This window comes from Embiotoca jacksoni, unplaced genomic scaffold (assembly GCF_022577435.1).
Source record: "Embiotoca jacksoni isolate LCO1_2020_lvr unplaced genomic scaffold, fEmbJac1.0.p SCAF_34, whole genome shotgun sequence".
NCBI classification, from domain to species: domain Eukaryota; kingdom Metazoa; phylum Chordata; class Actinopteri; family Embiotocidae; genus Embiotoca; species Embiotoca jacksoni.
In genome coordinates this window covers 3,980,505-3,994,592 of record NW_027185386.1, presented here as the reverse complement: position 1 = coordinate 3,994,592, position 14,088 = coordinate 3,980,505, and the positions used below count along the sequence as shown (strand labels likewise).

The 14,088-nt window shown below is 42.0% G+C and overlaps 1 long non-coding RNA gene across 2 annotated transcripts in view; it reads left to right on the top strand.

The window, feature by feature from the left end:
• Positions 1 to 14,088, top strand: part of LOC138207835 (uncharacterized) — a 53,031-nt gene that overhangs the window by 19,019 nt on the left and 19,924 nt on the right. Inside the window, exons 1-2 of one of the 2 annotated variants that reach the window (XR_011179039.1) lie at positions 6,033 to 6,082; positions 8,528 to 8,584. This is a non-coding gene — a long non-coding RNA (uncharacterized lncRNA). Of the gene's footprint in view, positions 1 to 6,032; positions 6,083 to 8,527; positions 8,585 to 14,088 lie in introns of those variants that run through there. The other variant, XR_011179040.1, reaches the window with a different exon arrangement.

Sequence of the window (14,088 nt, the reverse complement as noted above, 5' to 3'; positions counted from 1 at the left end):
TTGCAGGGTTTTTTTTTTGCAAATGTTTTGCCTGATATCAACCCCCAGTTTGTCTGTAACACTTTTTTTTAATATATATACATATATATTTTACAAACAGCTCGTCTCCAAAATTGAATGTTAACTTTGACTTTTCTTTAAATGTTTTACCCAGTTTCACTATTAAAGATTTTGTGCATGCCGTTTGTTTACACATAGCAAAATATGTTTGTTTTTTTAGCTCTAATAAAGTCCTGTTTTTCTTCAACAGCCAGACTTTTAATTGACTACCCAGCAAGTCGGCCAAATTAAATGTTTTTAAATGATTTCTTTGGCTACTTGGGGACAATGGAAACAAGCTGTGATCACAATGTTGACAAGTCCTGAGCTTTTAAACTGATATGACAACATTGTTAGCGAAACAGTTTCCTTTAAACAGATCCAGCTGTTGCGGAGCAGCGCAGTCAACACTGCGTAGTGCTTCTGGCCACCTGATGATTGAAAATCTAATATTGAGCTCTGATTTTGATCTGCGCAAACTCCTGAGGGAAATACCCAGCTATTTAGCTCATCAATGTTCCTCCATGTTCATCAGCTAGTCGCTAATTGTGCTGTTTGATGCTGAGCAGGAAGTGTGTACACCATGAGCTGAAAAGAAACACACACACACACACACTTCCCTGCATGGAAGGACATTTTTTTTTATTTTGGGAAATCTTGACGTTTACTAATCGATCGACCACCATTAGTGCTTATTTTTAGTGCGGTTGTTACATCTCCTTGGTATATATCAGTTTGCAGTGCCGCCTCGTCCGGTTGTCTCACCGTTGTATCAGTCAACATCATGACCTTTCTGGTATTATTAGCTGTAAGGTCAGACCGTGTCGGATAGTGGCCGTCAATGGCAGGCCAAGACAGTCCCAGATTGTCTGCAGGCTCGAGAGTCTGACAGGAAGAGCCGAGCAGACAGCGAGAGGAGGACGGGGCATCGCTGACTCCTACACAGACACACCAAGGATAACATGCTACATTAACTCTGTCCATTAGTGCCTGTCTCTCGTAGACAGGAAGTGACTGATCGACACAGATGTGTGGGATTTATTTATATCGTAGCCTGTTTAGCGGCTTTGGTTGCTAGTTGCTTGTCAGGCATCATTTAAAATGATGTCCAGGGAGGCAGTGACAGACAGGGATAAAGCAGACGGGGAGTGTGTGCGCTGTGTGTGTGCATGTGATTAACATGTGAATGTGTCTTTGGATGTGATTGTGAGTGAGCCAGGCGTGTTTTGAACACTAAAAAGGGAAACAAAGGCTCAGAAACTTGTTGGTTCAGAGCTGTTTTTCCTGCAGTAATTATCTGCAGAGTGCAAAGCCACGATTGCATTGACAAAAGAGAGAATACAGACAAAAGGCACAAAGAGGAGCGATTCAGCCGGATCAGCCCAAAAAAAAATAAAAGGAAAAAATAATTGAATGAAATAGTTTCTAATATAACTTCATCGATAACACTTTGCAATAAGCAGGAGAAAACAAACAAAAAACCTGAACAGCACAAGTATGTGTCACATTACATTAAAACTTTAGGCTGTATGTGGATGGGCGAGTGCAAGAGACACTGCCCTTCTGAAGCTTCGAGTTTGGCATTTCGGCCGTCGCCATCTTGGTATTTTGGAGCCAGAAGTGACCGGATTTGGACGAGCTCGTGAGGATTATGGAATTATTTTCAAATGGACCGCAAGAACACTGATCAGAAGGAGTAAATCTAGCTAGTGACACTATAGTGACTTGAGGGAAAATGCTTTTTTTCACAAAAGAAGTTCAATTAGAGTCTTTGGAGCCAGAAACTTATTAAAACCAACCCCTAATAGCCCTCAGTGCCATTGCACTTTACAGCACTTTCGCATTGACCTCACTTTTCAGAGCTGAAAGGTACGGCTACTTTTATATGCGGTCAGAAATGGACGTCTGAGATTAGAGTAACCGGCTGTTTGTAAGAGTCAGGAAAGTTGACGTTTCAACAACCCAGCTGAAGTCGATATCTGAAATACTTGTTTGCTTGCCAAACAAACTTTATCCAATGGAAGCGAATTCGGAGTGACTTTCGAAGGCAACGTTGCGTTGTTGAAGGGTTTTTTTCTACCTTTTGAGAAAAAGGGAATAACACAGCTCTTTTTTTCTCCGTTTCTCTGGGCCTGTAGCACCATTTTCAGAAATATTTGCTCTCGCTACTGCATGGACAACCCAGGACAACGATACATCGAAGTTAGACCGGAAGAGAGTTTGTTTCCAATTTCCAACCAACAGTCAAGGTTGTTTTTTTTAATGCATGACCATGATTGATCTTCACCAGTAATGACCAACCTTTTTAAGGAAGTTGTTTATTTATTTCAAAGTTCTACTAGACTATTAACATTCATGACAGGAACTATGTAAAATAGCTAAATATATAGACACAAGTCTGCAGTTTAATAGACTAAAGCTTAAAATCACCATTGAAATTCAACAATCCCCAACCGATCGTGAATGCATCATGAGTGTTTCTGGGGACTTCATGGTCTTTCAGTGAGCTGTTCACATAGAAGTAACAACTGAACTGTATATCATAGTTGACAACAGTCTGAGTCAGAGGAGCTTTAATGAAAAAGGCTTCTGACGTCATCAGTGAGAAGGGTGACTCAGCACACTCCGGTCCTATTTAAAAGATTATTTAAAGATTATTTTGTTCTTTCACTGACCAGATGAGACACGGTGTGTTTCTCAATAGGTCATGAAGCCAGCCACTATGCCAGGATTTGAAGTTAAAGCAAACAAGACATTCACTAAAAACCGTCCAGACGTATTTTGCAACCTAGAAACAGAGTGAAAACAAATCTTAAAGGGCATTCGGAGAGGAAAGACGAAATCTGCAGCTGCGACCACTAAATATGTCTAAATGTATTTCCAAACTGTGCCAATGATGTCATATTACGCTTGTACTCAGCTGAAACCTCACATCTAAGATGTTGTACCGGTTTTGTTTCTCCCCTTTTAAGCCACTATCCTCCATGTCGACAGCTTGCTTTAATAAATTTGAGCATGTACATGTGTATTCCTGAGGATTACTGGTGCCCATGAATGTGGATTGTATAACGGGGTCATTTGTATTTCTAGAATGACCTATGTTTTGTCAATACTGAACTTTAATGCCATCTACTGGATTTTAAGATGTACGGCATTTAGTAGTGTCCTATCGCGAAATGTTGATGAAAGTGGAAATAAATTCATGGATCCGCTCCGTGATTCGGATCCGCACCAAAAATTTAACTGGTTCTTCCTTGAGCCAACCTACACCCTTCCACCAATTTTCATGAAAATCAGACTGGTTAGTGTCCTCGAAATCCTGCTGATGAACGAACAAACCGCACCAAAAACAAAACCTTAATGGCGAAGGTATTGATTTCAAGGTCTTTTTTTTGTTGTTGTCATTGTTTCTGCTTGATTGCTGCTGCTAAGTGATAGCGTTAAATGTCCTCTCAGTATTCGGGTCAGATCCCTGGGGCGTCTCTGAGTGATGGCTGGCCCACAGACGCTGGCTAACTTTGGCTGCGTGAGTGTGTGAATGTGTGAGTGTGTGAATGTGTGAATGTGCGAGTGTGCGAGTGTGTGTAATGCTTCGCAGTTGCACTGCTCCAGTTCAGGAACTGGAGATGTGAAAGGCCTGGAGTTTATCCTGGGTATACACACACACACACACACACACACACACACACACACACACACACACACACAACACAGCAGGGCCAATAGACAGACCCAGATCACATCAGACCCGACACTGCCTCCCACTGACCCACATACACGCTTACATCAGTCACTTTATTAATCGAGTGATGTTCGGTGAAATGAGCACGGTGTTTTAAAATGCAAAAGATGTACCATATGCACCAAGGAAGGATGGATAGATGTGTGTGTTGTGTTTTTTTAAACTCACCATCTGGCGAGCTTTTGAAAACTGACCCGCGATTCCACTTTCTATGAGTAAGGATGGAAGGCATTATAAACTTTCTTAAAGTTTAAGACTTTCGAGGAACACCAAACCCCAGAACAAAGGTTCGTTTTTATTTGTGCTGCCTTTTCAACAAACATTTTAATTGTATTTCCCTCATTTCCACTTAATATTCTATGCATTTTCGCGAATAAACCATAACATGCCATTTCAAACACCTCGGTGAAACAGAACAAGACATATGCCTGCAAGTATTTATTTCTGTCATCAGCTGACACACATGCCGAGATGTTTTTTTGTTTTTTATGACCTGACTCTCCACAGGATACGTTGCAAAGGGAATCACAGGCTGTTCTGCTTCTTTTCCCATCCTCCTCTCTCTCCGTGTTCATCGTGACACACTGAAAACTTTGTGACAGGAGACAGAACCTGTGAAAATATAACAAGCTTTTGATAATATTGCTGTTATTTCCCTCCCCCTCACCCTCGGCGGGTCTCTCTATCTCTGTCTTTCTCTCGGTCTCTCGTCTCTCTCCGATTCCTATACTGACAACCGAGATGCAATATTCTGACAACTTTACTTTAGTTTTGTGCGCCGACTCGGTATTTAATACCAGAGGAGATATGTGTCGTGAGGAATCAAACAGATAACGTCTGCAGCCTGAGTTTATTGACAGACCAGTCTTTCTATTTTTCTTTCCTTGTCTGCTGATGCCTGTTAAAACGTATTTCTTCGTAAATTAAAATGTGAGCAAACCTTGTTTTTCTGATTTTTGTACGCAGGGTCAGTGGAGCTTCCTGGGAATGGTTACCTGTTGAAGATACTGTATGAAAAAAAAGTCCAATATTGGCTTTAGTCCTATCCAGTTACATTTAGTCTTACATAGCTGGACCTACCAGAATGGGCTGGCTACACGTCATTCTGATGGAGCAACCCGGTATCACGGCAAAGCGTGAAAGAGACGCATGATTTTTAATTGTGATTTCAGCTACTTCAATGCTCCTATACAGTTTCATACATTTGATGTGTGTACCCTAAAGTGCAGCAACATTTATCCTGCACTTGAAGATGTGTGCCAAATTATATGTAATAAAATTTGATCACAGCCTTCGGTGGCCAACTCTTTTGATCCTCTAAAAGCTGCAGGTCTACTGTGGCTGAGAGGTGTGTGTGTGTGTGTGTGTGTGTGTGTGTGTGTGTGTGTGTGTGTGTGTGTGTGTGTGTGTGTGTGTGTGTGGCACATAGGGCCTGAATTACACAGCACTTTTCATACATTTTGGTGCAGTTCAAAGGGTTTAACAGATGATTGACCAGCGAACAATAAAACAGACAGTTGTAGCCCAGAAAAATGAGAAGAGATTAAAAAAACAAAAAAACAATGGAGATAATATAGAAACGTTGAAGATAGATCAATCTGGTTCGCTGCTGATGTCTGCTGAATGTTTTTTTTAAGTGTTGTTGTGTGAATGTGGCAATATATGACTTTTCCCTACAAATTTAATCCTATACTTCGAGTCTGTTCGTCGTTATCGCGGTCTCTTTATCGACCAAAGTGAGAGAGGCGCCTCTCACACACACACACACACACACACACACACACACACACACACATTTTTACCAGTCAAACTTTAATGAATGCTTCGGCCATGAATGTGCATAAAGCAGGGAGTAAGTAATACATACTGAACTCTAAGAAACATGGGATTCATTATTTTTCAGCGCCGCTCAAGAGTAGTCAATCCTCCTGTTCTCTGCTGAATAAAGGTGCGCGCACTTTAATCTACACAGCCAAACAATCTGATCTGACTGATGCGAAACAATATTTGGATGCTGTGAGAAAAATAAATAAACTGAAGACAGTATATCATGTTAATTAGTCTCCGGCGGCTTCCACTTCTAAGGCGATAAACAAATGATGGCTGATACAGTCAGCGCCAGGGGAAGGTGTTGGCGCACAGTGTACTAAGTTTGTTTGACAGGACTAAATGCAGGTGACCTGTGGTTTTGCCTTTCCCCGTACAGACCCGTCAGGATCATTTGAAGCCCGGCTCTAGTTCTGCTTGCTGGAGGCACCTTGTCAAAGACTCAAAACGCTGCATTCTGCTCCTGTTCCCGAAGTACGTATCGTGCCAAATTATAAGAGGCAATAAATGAATAGGTTTGTTTGCTTTAATCAGGCTTTGGCTTGTACAGTGAAAAGAGCAGGGAGAGCTTGTTATATGAGACAAACACTCAGTTTGCTAAATAGATCTGATTAAAACTGATTTTGAGGTTTCACATCTACCTGATTGAAGCAAGTTGAACTGGTGCAGGTTTTTCTTCCCTTCAGACTCGCATCTATCAGCGCAGAAGAAAATGGAAAGAGGCTTTTATTTTGTATCCAATAATGAAACTAAGATATTCACACAGGTGCCTCTCCCAAGATACAATAGAAAATGCATAGTTTCCTGCCAAATGTCAAGACCCCTTTCACCCCTTAGAAATGTGTTCATCACCTACGTCAGACCGAAAGGTGTGCAGAAAATAGAGGAACGTATTCCTGGACCACATCTGTTTTTTGTTTTGTTTTAGAGTACATGGTGTGATTATGACACATATACTTTAACTTTTAATTGACTGCAACTTAAGAGCCTCAGTTTATATCTCCCTCAGCTCCCAGTGGCATCTCTTAAAGTGCAAACAAAATACACCAGCAACAATGAGCACTCCACAAATGTAAGCCGACACCGTTCAAAGCCATTCATTTTTTTAATTACTTATCATGAATGAGAGTCTGTCAGCTCATCGGAGGCAAAGATTAACACGAATATACGTAAATCCACTCTGACTGCTCTCAGCGCTCTCCTATAGAGACGCTGTCATTCTCCTGTTTCCATTTACATCGTAGAAGTGGCCACTCAACGATTTGATAGCATTATACTCAAAGTCATAACTGTTTACATCAAGAAACGGATACACAGAAAATTAATTTTCACACCCTCAAAAAACAATTAGGAGTCATTACGGATGAGCATAAAGGCACAAACTAAGAGGATGAGAGCAGAGCGGGCTGAAAAATTCACCAATGATATCATTTCTACAAATTCAGCAACAGCCTTTTTCTGCTGATTCTCTCACTCTGTATCCATAAATATGTGTTTTTAAGAGGAATTTTTAAACCTCATATCCTCCGGCAGGCCGTGACAAAGCTACAAGAGCTCAATCGCGCTCTTGGCACATTTGTTTTTTCGTCACGTCACTTTCTTGAGCTGTTGCCATTATCTTGACAGGAACACTCAGTTTACTTGGGAGGGAGAAAAATCGGCTTTCTCAGCACACACTGTGCTCTACATTTGTTGTGTTACTGTCGCAATCTCATCATTTATTTATCAGGACATACACTTATTTAAAAATGACCTATAATCAACTGTTTCAAAGAAACTGAGAGAGAGTTTGTTTCTCTTTATGGCTTTTATTGCACTATCCTTCCAGGGGCTCATTATATATCGAGACAGGTGTGTGCGTGTGCGTGTGCGTGTGCGCGAGTCTGTGCTCACGCAAACACGTTTGAGTTCCCGCTGGTAAACGTCGGCCATGTCTGGCAGAGAAAAATGAATCATCTGGAGAGCCATCTGTCCGTCTGTCGGACAAGCAAATGTTTTCTTGCCTGTATAAAATCCCAAAAATAATCTAAAGACTTCATTCTGGGCCGAGCGAGGTTGGACCCTGCCGTTGTGCATCAATGGTTGTTGGGTTTTTTTTACTTCCTTTTTCAATAAGAAAACCAATTTTTTTTCATGTTGGTGTGAAACTAACAGGAGGGAAGATTAAAGTGACTTGGCATTCACGTCTTTCCTTTCTTTCTCCTTTAGCCCGATGTACTTTCGGCTGCATGAGGATTTAATCAGCAAGTGTTTTGTCCACTAACAGCGTTTTTCTCATTAATCTCCGAGACAATAAACTATAATTAAACAGCAAGTGTGTCAATAGAACAGTTCAACATTTTGGTGAAGTACTCACTTCCTTGCCAAGAGTAAGAAATGCTATTCTCATATCTGCGAAATATGATGCTGCAGTCAGCAGTTGGTTAAATAATAAGAGTGTGTGTGCGTGTGTGTGTGTGTGTGTGTGTGTGTGTGTGTGTGTGCTGGCCTCTTTCTTAGGGATGCTGGTTGATGGTAGCGATGTAAATAATGAATGACGTTGCAGATTCAAATCGTTAAGGATGCACACATTTAGATTTTGGTGTGACGACTGATCCAGATGAACCAGAAAGCGCGTGATTAGTAAAGATTAAAATCTTACGTCTTTAAATTCGGTCACTGCAAGTTTAAAACTTGTTTAATATTTAATATGGAGGATCTCAACCAACCTCAGCTTGCATGTAGCCGGTGTAAAACTGCTGGTTGTCGCCCACATTGGTTGACCTTTGGTTGGCTGTTGGTTGGGGTCATGTACTGCCAGAAGTTTAAGTTCTTACTGACCAGTCCTTCATTGTGTTGTGTATTTAATAGATTTAAGATATAAAGTCCTTTCTGACTGTTAAAGACTAAAAACAACGTTTGTTTGTCCTTTCTTTTTAGGTCGAAGCTGGACTTGAGGTGCGAGTGATGACGTCACCGTTCAAAGGCACATGAGCGGTAAGTGAATGCATCACTGCAAATATATTAAGCACATTCAGCATTTTTAAGTCTGTTGCTGTTTCAAACTGGTTCATGATCAGAACAGAAGCTGCACAAAAGTTTTTTAAGAGGGTTAGTAGTTCGCTTATCGTGTTTGATTTTTGTGGTTATCGTGGTGTTAAAATATACATTCCTATTCAGTTTGATTATGATTATGTTCATTGTTTTGAATGAGTGAAGTACTGCATTCGGCTTCGTTTAAATGTAAGTGATCACATTGTGTAACAATTTGCGGCAATCTCTGTCGAAATGAATTAAAGCAGACGATAACTTTTCCCTCACCTCAACTACAAAATGCACTGTCGGTGAAGATCTTGCCAATTTCCTTTTTCTTATATATAGTAAGAGGACAAATCTCCCCGCAGGGATCGGTACTCTGCTTACTCCGAATATTCTTTCCCCATCCTCAAACTCTGTCAGACATGCTGCTCGGATGAAACCAGAGTCGAGAGGCGCAGATATAAAAGGTGCTCACGCAGAGAGAACAAAGTACAACGTGCTGCATTTCCTCTGTCATCGCTCCCTAGTTTATTACAACGCAGATTATGTCAGTGACAGGAAGTCACAAGGTACGAGAGGAGGATAATCAGAGGGCGCTGCGCATCACCGAGCAAGCCAACGTATTTTTACTGGCACATTGCTGACGTGTTTTGTCAGTGGTGTCAAACATGCCGTGTGTTTGAGAGGAGAAAGATCACGACGCAGACAGAAAGTGGTTCATGTCTGCCATCAATTGTTTCTGTTTTCCATCCGTGTGGTTTAAAGCTCCCCGTGGCCTCTAAATGGTTGGCGGCTTTCAGGACTAAAGGCTGAGTCACGGTGAGGCAGAGCAGAGAAGGAGCCAGATTCTGAATCGCAGGAGTCCGATTCCACGTCGTACGCATGACACTTACAGGCACCGAGGCGTTTTTCCCGACCCAATTCCACTGTGTGAATATATGGGTCTGGCGACTCTCTATAGGGAATCGTTTGCAGTCGTTCCATCCTACTGGGCATAGACCTCGGCTTAATTTTAACCAATCAGCTCGTTAACATTGTTTCTAATGGGCAAGGTGCTGAGCATTTATTGGGCGATAAACTTTTGTAAACTAATCAACTCCTTTACGTCATAAAAAGTTATAGTCATAGATCTGCCATGCTTTGTGCCTGGATTATTCTCATGATTGTATCTTATGAAGTCTTATCTATAGTCTGTTTATGTTCCCACGTATGCAGCTTTTTATAGTGTCTAAGACGGGCAGTTCAAAGTATTTCATTATGTGGTTCAGAACAACAGTGCATGCTAAATTAGTGCTAACAGCTTAAAAACACTGACCTGCGAATGTGTTCTCAGGAGAAAGTAGTCGGAGGCGTTTCTGTTGTCGCATGTTGGAGCTCGACATACATTGCTTGCGTTCTTGACGTCCTAAATTTCAAACACTGCAGCGAGTGGCATGCGTATGTTTGTTTATTCACTCAATCTCACATCTTTGAGGCACATTGAGCACTTTTTTTTTTGTTGTTCTTGCAAATACTTGCAGTGTCAGAAGGAGGTTAGCTTGACTCGCTGGATGTAGAATTTTGCATTAAACCTGCCTTCGGCCGATTATTTAAATCTCTGCATTACCATTTTCAAAATCCCCGTTGCACTGGGAAACAACAACAACAACAACAACAACAACCTCTGAGCCAGCAACCTACACACAACGCAACATGGCAGTCCTGCTTGGTTCTGTTCTGTGTTTTGCAGGAATTCATCCATTTCAGTACCAGGGCTCACCTGCCCGTGTACCCATGACGATCGTGATTGGTTTAGAGGAAACATGCCGCTCTACGGGAGAATGATGTATGGTTGCCACCGGGCCGCTCTCCAGCGCTGGCACCGCTCAACGGGAGGGGATTTGTTGGCCACGGAGCTGAACCGATCCATTCAGTTTACCAACTTAGAGCAGTGAATCGTACAAATAGAGATGATGGCAAATGCTCTGCTTGAAGGTTGAGAAAAATAATCGTGCGCCCCTGATTCCACTGTGACGAAGATGGTTTCCCGACACTGTTACGGTCTGACAGGTGAGACCTGGTAGCCGCGTTGTTTGTGGAACAACACAATCCCTCTCAGCAGTCACATCCTGACAAATCTGGGTCTGTTTAACCAAAAGCTGGAGAATCAGTGTTAGGGATCCTGCGTCGCCCTCTTTGAAGAGGGGCGGGGGCTGCTGTGATTTTAATTAATCTGCCGGTGAGAAATGTCTGAAAAACGTCCGAAGCTCGGTTAACAGGCGGACTGGCGGGCTGACAGGCAGGCAGATGTTCAAACAGAGTGTGTGTTCTTCTTTTGTGAGGAAAAGGGGGGCGGCTGCTGCGTTTGGCTGCTTTCAAAACAGACGCGGTGTGATGGAGATTAGGCGCAAGCTGTGCAACCGGTGTTTAGTGGGTCGAGCCGGCAGGCGGACGGACGGAGGGGGGGGGGGACAGATTTTGCACATCAAAGGCGAGGAGACAGAGGAGGATGAGAGCGAACATAAGGCGTGGCGACTTCGACTCCGCTGCGTACATCATGACATCAGGAGCTATGAAAGAGAGAGCACTTCTCTGTTCAGGTGTTTAGGATTCAGGAGCTGCGGTGAGGACGGATTATCGAGCGGGAGCGGTGGGAGCCTCTTTATCACCAAATTAAGAGTCTGTCTTTATCTCGGTTTAAACACCTTGTTGGTCATTCATCCTGACCTCTCATGAAGTTTGATGTGTGTGAACAGACTTAAATGAGGACGCGACAATGTTATCTCACACTAAAGGCTGGTTTACACACCAGGAAAAGTGGGTTACTATCCCAAGCGTTCAGATTTCAAGAGCACCTGAAGGGTCCAAGCTGTCTGTATGTAAATTGGTTTATTTTAATTTACTTAGTGACGAACTTGTTTGGCAAATATGGACATCTGAATTACATCAGCAACAGTTGGGAGATATGAGGATGGAAATTTTAAGAAAACAGATTTTTCCACCTGTAGAAATGTGGCTGTTTTGTTTATGAAGGTGGAAGACTGCTCTTAATAGGAAAGCGTCACCATCGCTTGCTGTTTAACACTTCAACACTCAGCCGTCCAAATATCGGCCCAATACAAATTCAGCTGCTGTATTTTGATTGACACCGGCTCCACTTAAACTTAATTTTAAAGTACAAAGCTTCACAATTCAAACCATTTGAAGATGCCAATACTGCAGCAGCAGCAAAAGTTCCTTACTTTATTGATTTTCTGTCATCTGTTTTCACTGTAAGAGCTCAGGAAACAAAATACTTCCAAGCGTTCTTTGTAAGAAGAACATCAAAGAAAAGTGGTGAATGTGCCTTAAACTGTTTGTCTTTACCTGATAATGACATCCTGTGTGACTTTTGTCTCTCAGAGTCGCAGGCTGTGGTTATTGCACTTCAAACTCTTTGAAGGAGGAAATTGGAGTGATTTGGGATACTTTAAATTGACTTTCACACAGCAGACTGTTGTTTGCAACTACTTTCCTCTCAGCAGTTAACAGTCAAAGTTGGTTTCAGCTCCACACTGGTAATCGTGTTTGGCCATTGAAATCAACTTGCTTGTTGTTTTTTTGTTGTTGTTTTTTTTATTGAAAAGTATTTCGGGTTGTGATGTGTTAAATTTAGTTAAACTTTTGTGGTTTTCTTTGTCAAAAAAAAAAACCTTCCTGTTAAGGTTGTGTGCGAATAATTTGATTCATGCCTCCTTTGTGTTGGCTTAGTTTCAGTTCATTTAGATTGATTATTGTCAGGGTTCTCCATGACTGGCAACCCAAAATTTGAGAACCACTGTTGTGATCAGTGCATCGTTACACCGTGACGACAAAGGTAGTGAATACTTTCGACCAGAGAGGGCAGCGAAACGTATGCTTCTCCACCTGTTGTCAGGTTTAACAAACAATTTTTTATTGTGCCTAATATATTCATCATAGCAGTTGCTGATCTTATAATTTTTCCTTTCTGTTACAGCCATATTGAACAGCAATGTTGAAGGCACTAACAACCTCTGATTTTACAGGTATATTCGTTCAAAACTAATATTCCTTCTTAATGTTTAATTATTTTCCATTTAAAAGAAAATATGCCTGTACAATGGATGACAAATATCCCAGCAATAAATTACACATAAATAATGCATCCCTAATATATCAACAGGGCCCATAGCTCAATTTGGTCGAGTGCCTTCAAGCAGTTTAAACCAGCCATGCTAACAATGACTTTCCTCCTTGTGTGAATAATTCCTTCTATTATTTAGTTATTAAGCACACCTATGTGTCAAGTATTACCAGAGGACAAAAAGCGCTCAGACAATTCGAATGACCAATGGGTCATTCAACACTTTCTTAATAATTTCACAACCTCATCCCACTTACATCCCGAGAAATTGGCTTCACACAGAAGTTGACGATACCCATCGCCACAAAATTAATCCTATTACTCTCCATGCGGCGATGCAGTTATGCAGCAGTGACCATTAGTGTGTGACAACAGGGAATATTATTTCCCATGGAGCCCCTTGGGCACTGTGCGGTTGCAGGGGTGGGCCGAGCGGGGGGCAGCGCTGAAGAGGAGACAGAACAAATGCAATTTGAGTCCGAAGAAATTTTCCCCTGAAAACTCAATTAGGTCTCTGCACGAGGAAGACAGGGTGATGAGGGTCATTTTGTTCTTTCTAATGGAACGACAGAACGGCGGCGTGTAATGATGGGCTCTCTTTTTATTCTCTTGGCTTTCACTCACTGCCCACATCACTGTCACACTTCCCCCCCCCTCCCATCCCCTCTTCTCCCCTCCTCCCCACACACACTCAGTACAATACAGTACATTTGCGGGGAAGAGCGTGATTAAAAGTTCTCAGAAGGAGCGTGATTAAAAAGTAAAAAGACTTCTCAGTCTCTGAAGATGGATTTCAAATAATGTCTGAGAAAAAGTTCTCTTGCTTTTCGCTGAAGGCTGTGAAGTGAGGAATTGAAAAGTGGGAAACAAGGGGAGCGGTGGGGGAGAGTGAGGTGGCGGGCGGGGGGGAGGGGAGGGGGGGGTGTTTTAGCTCTCGCCCCGCCGCCCAGAGAGCTCCTCTGATGTCGGAAAATGTGTGTGCGTTTGAATGTGTGTGATCATATTTCGTCGAAGCGCACGCCTGCATTCGACAAGTACAATTTCACAGAAGAGGTAGCGTCAGACAAGCCATTTGTCTGCGGAGGAAAAGTGCTTATCAGACACAAGGTAGCAGCCGTAAAAAAAAAAAGAAGCAGAATAAAAAAAAAAGACCAAAAAGAAATAATAAAAAAATAAGGAGGGAAAAAAAAAAAAAAAAGGAGTAAATAGATAAATGGAGCATGGAGGAAAGACATTACTCGTGTTTACAGCTTTGAGTCTCCAGGTTTTCATTTACGAAGGCCAGGGACAGGTTAGTGTAATATAATGATGGTGTAGCAGTGCTTGAACTTACTCCCGA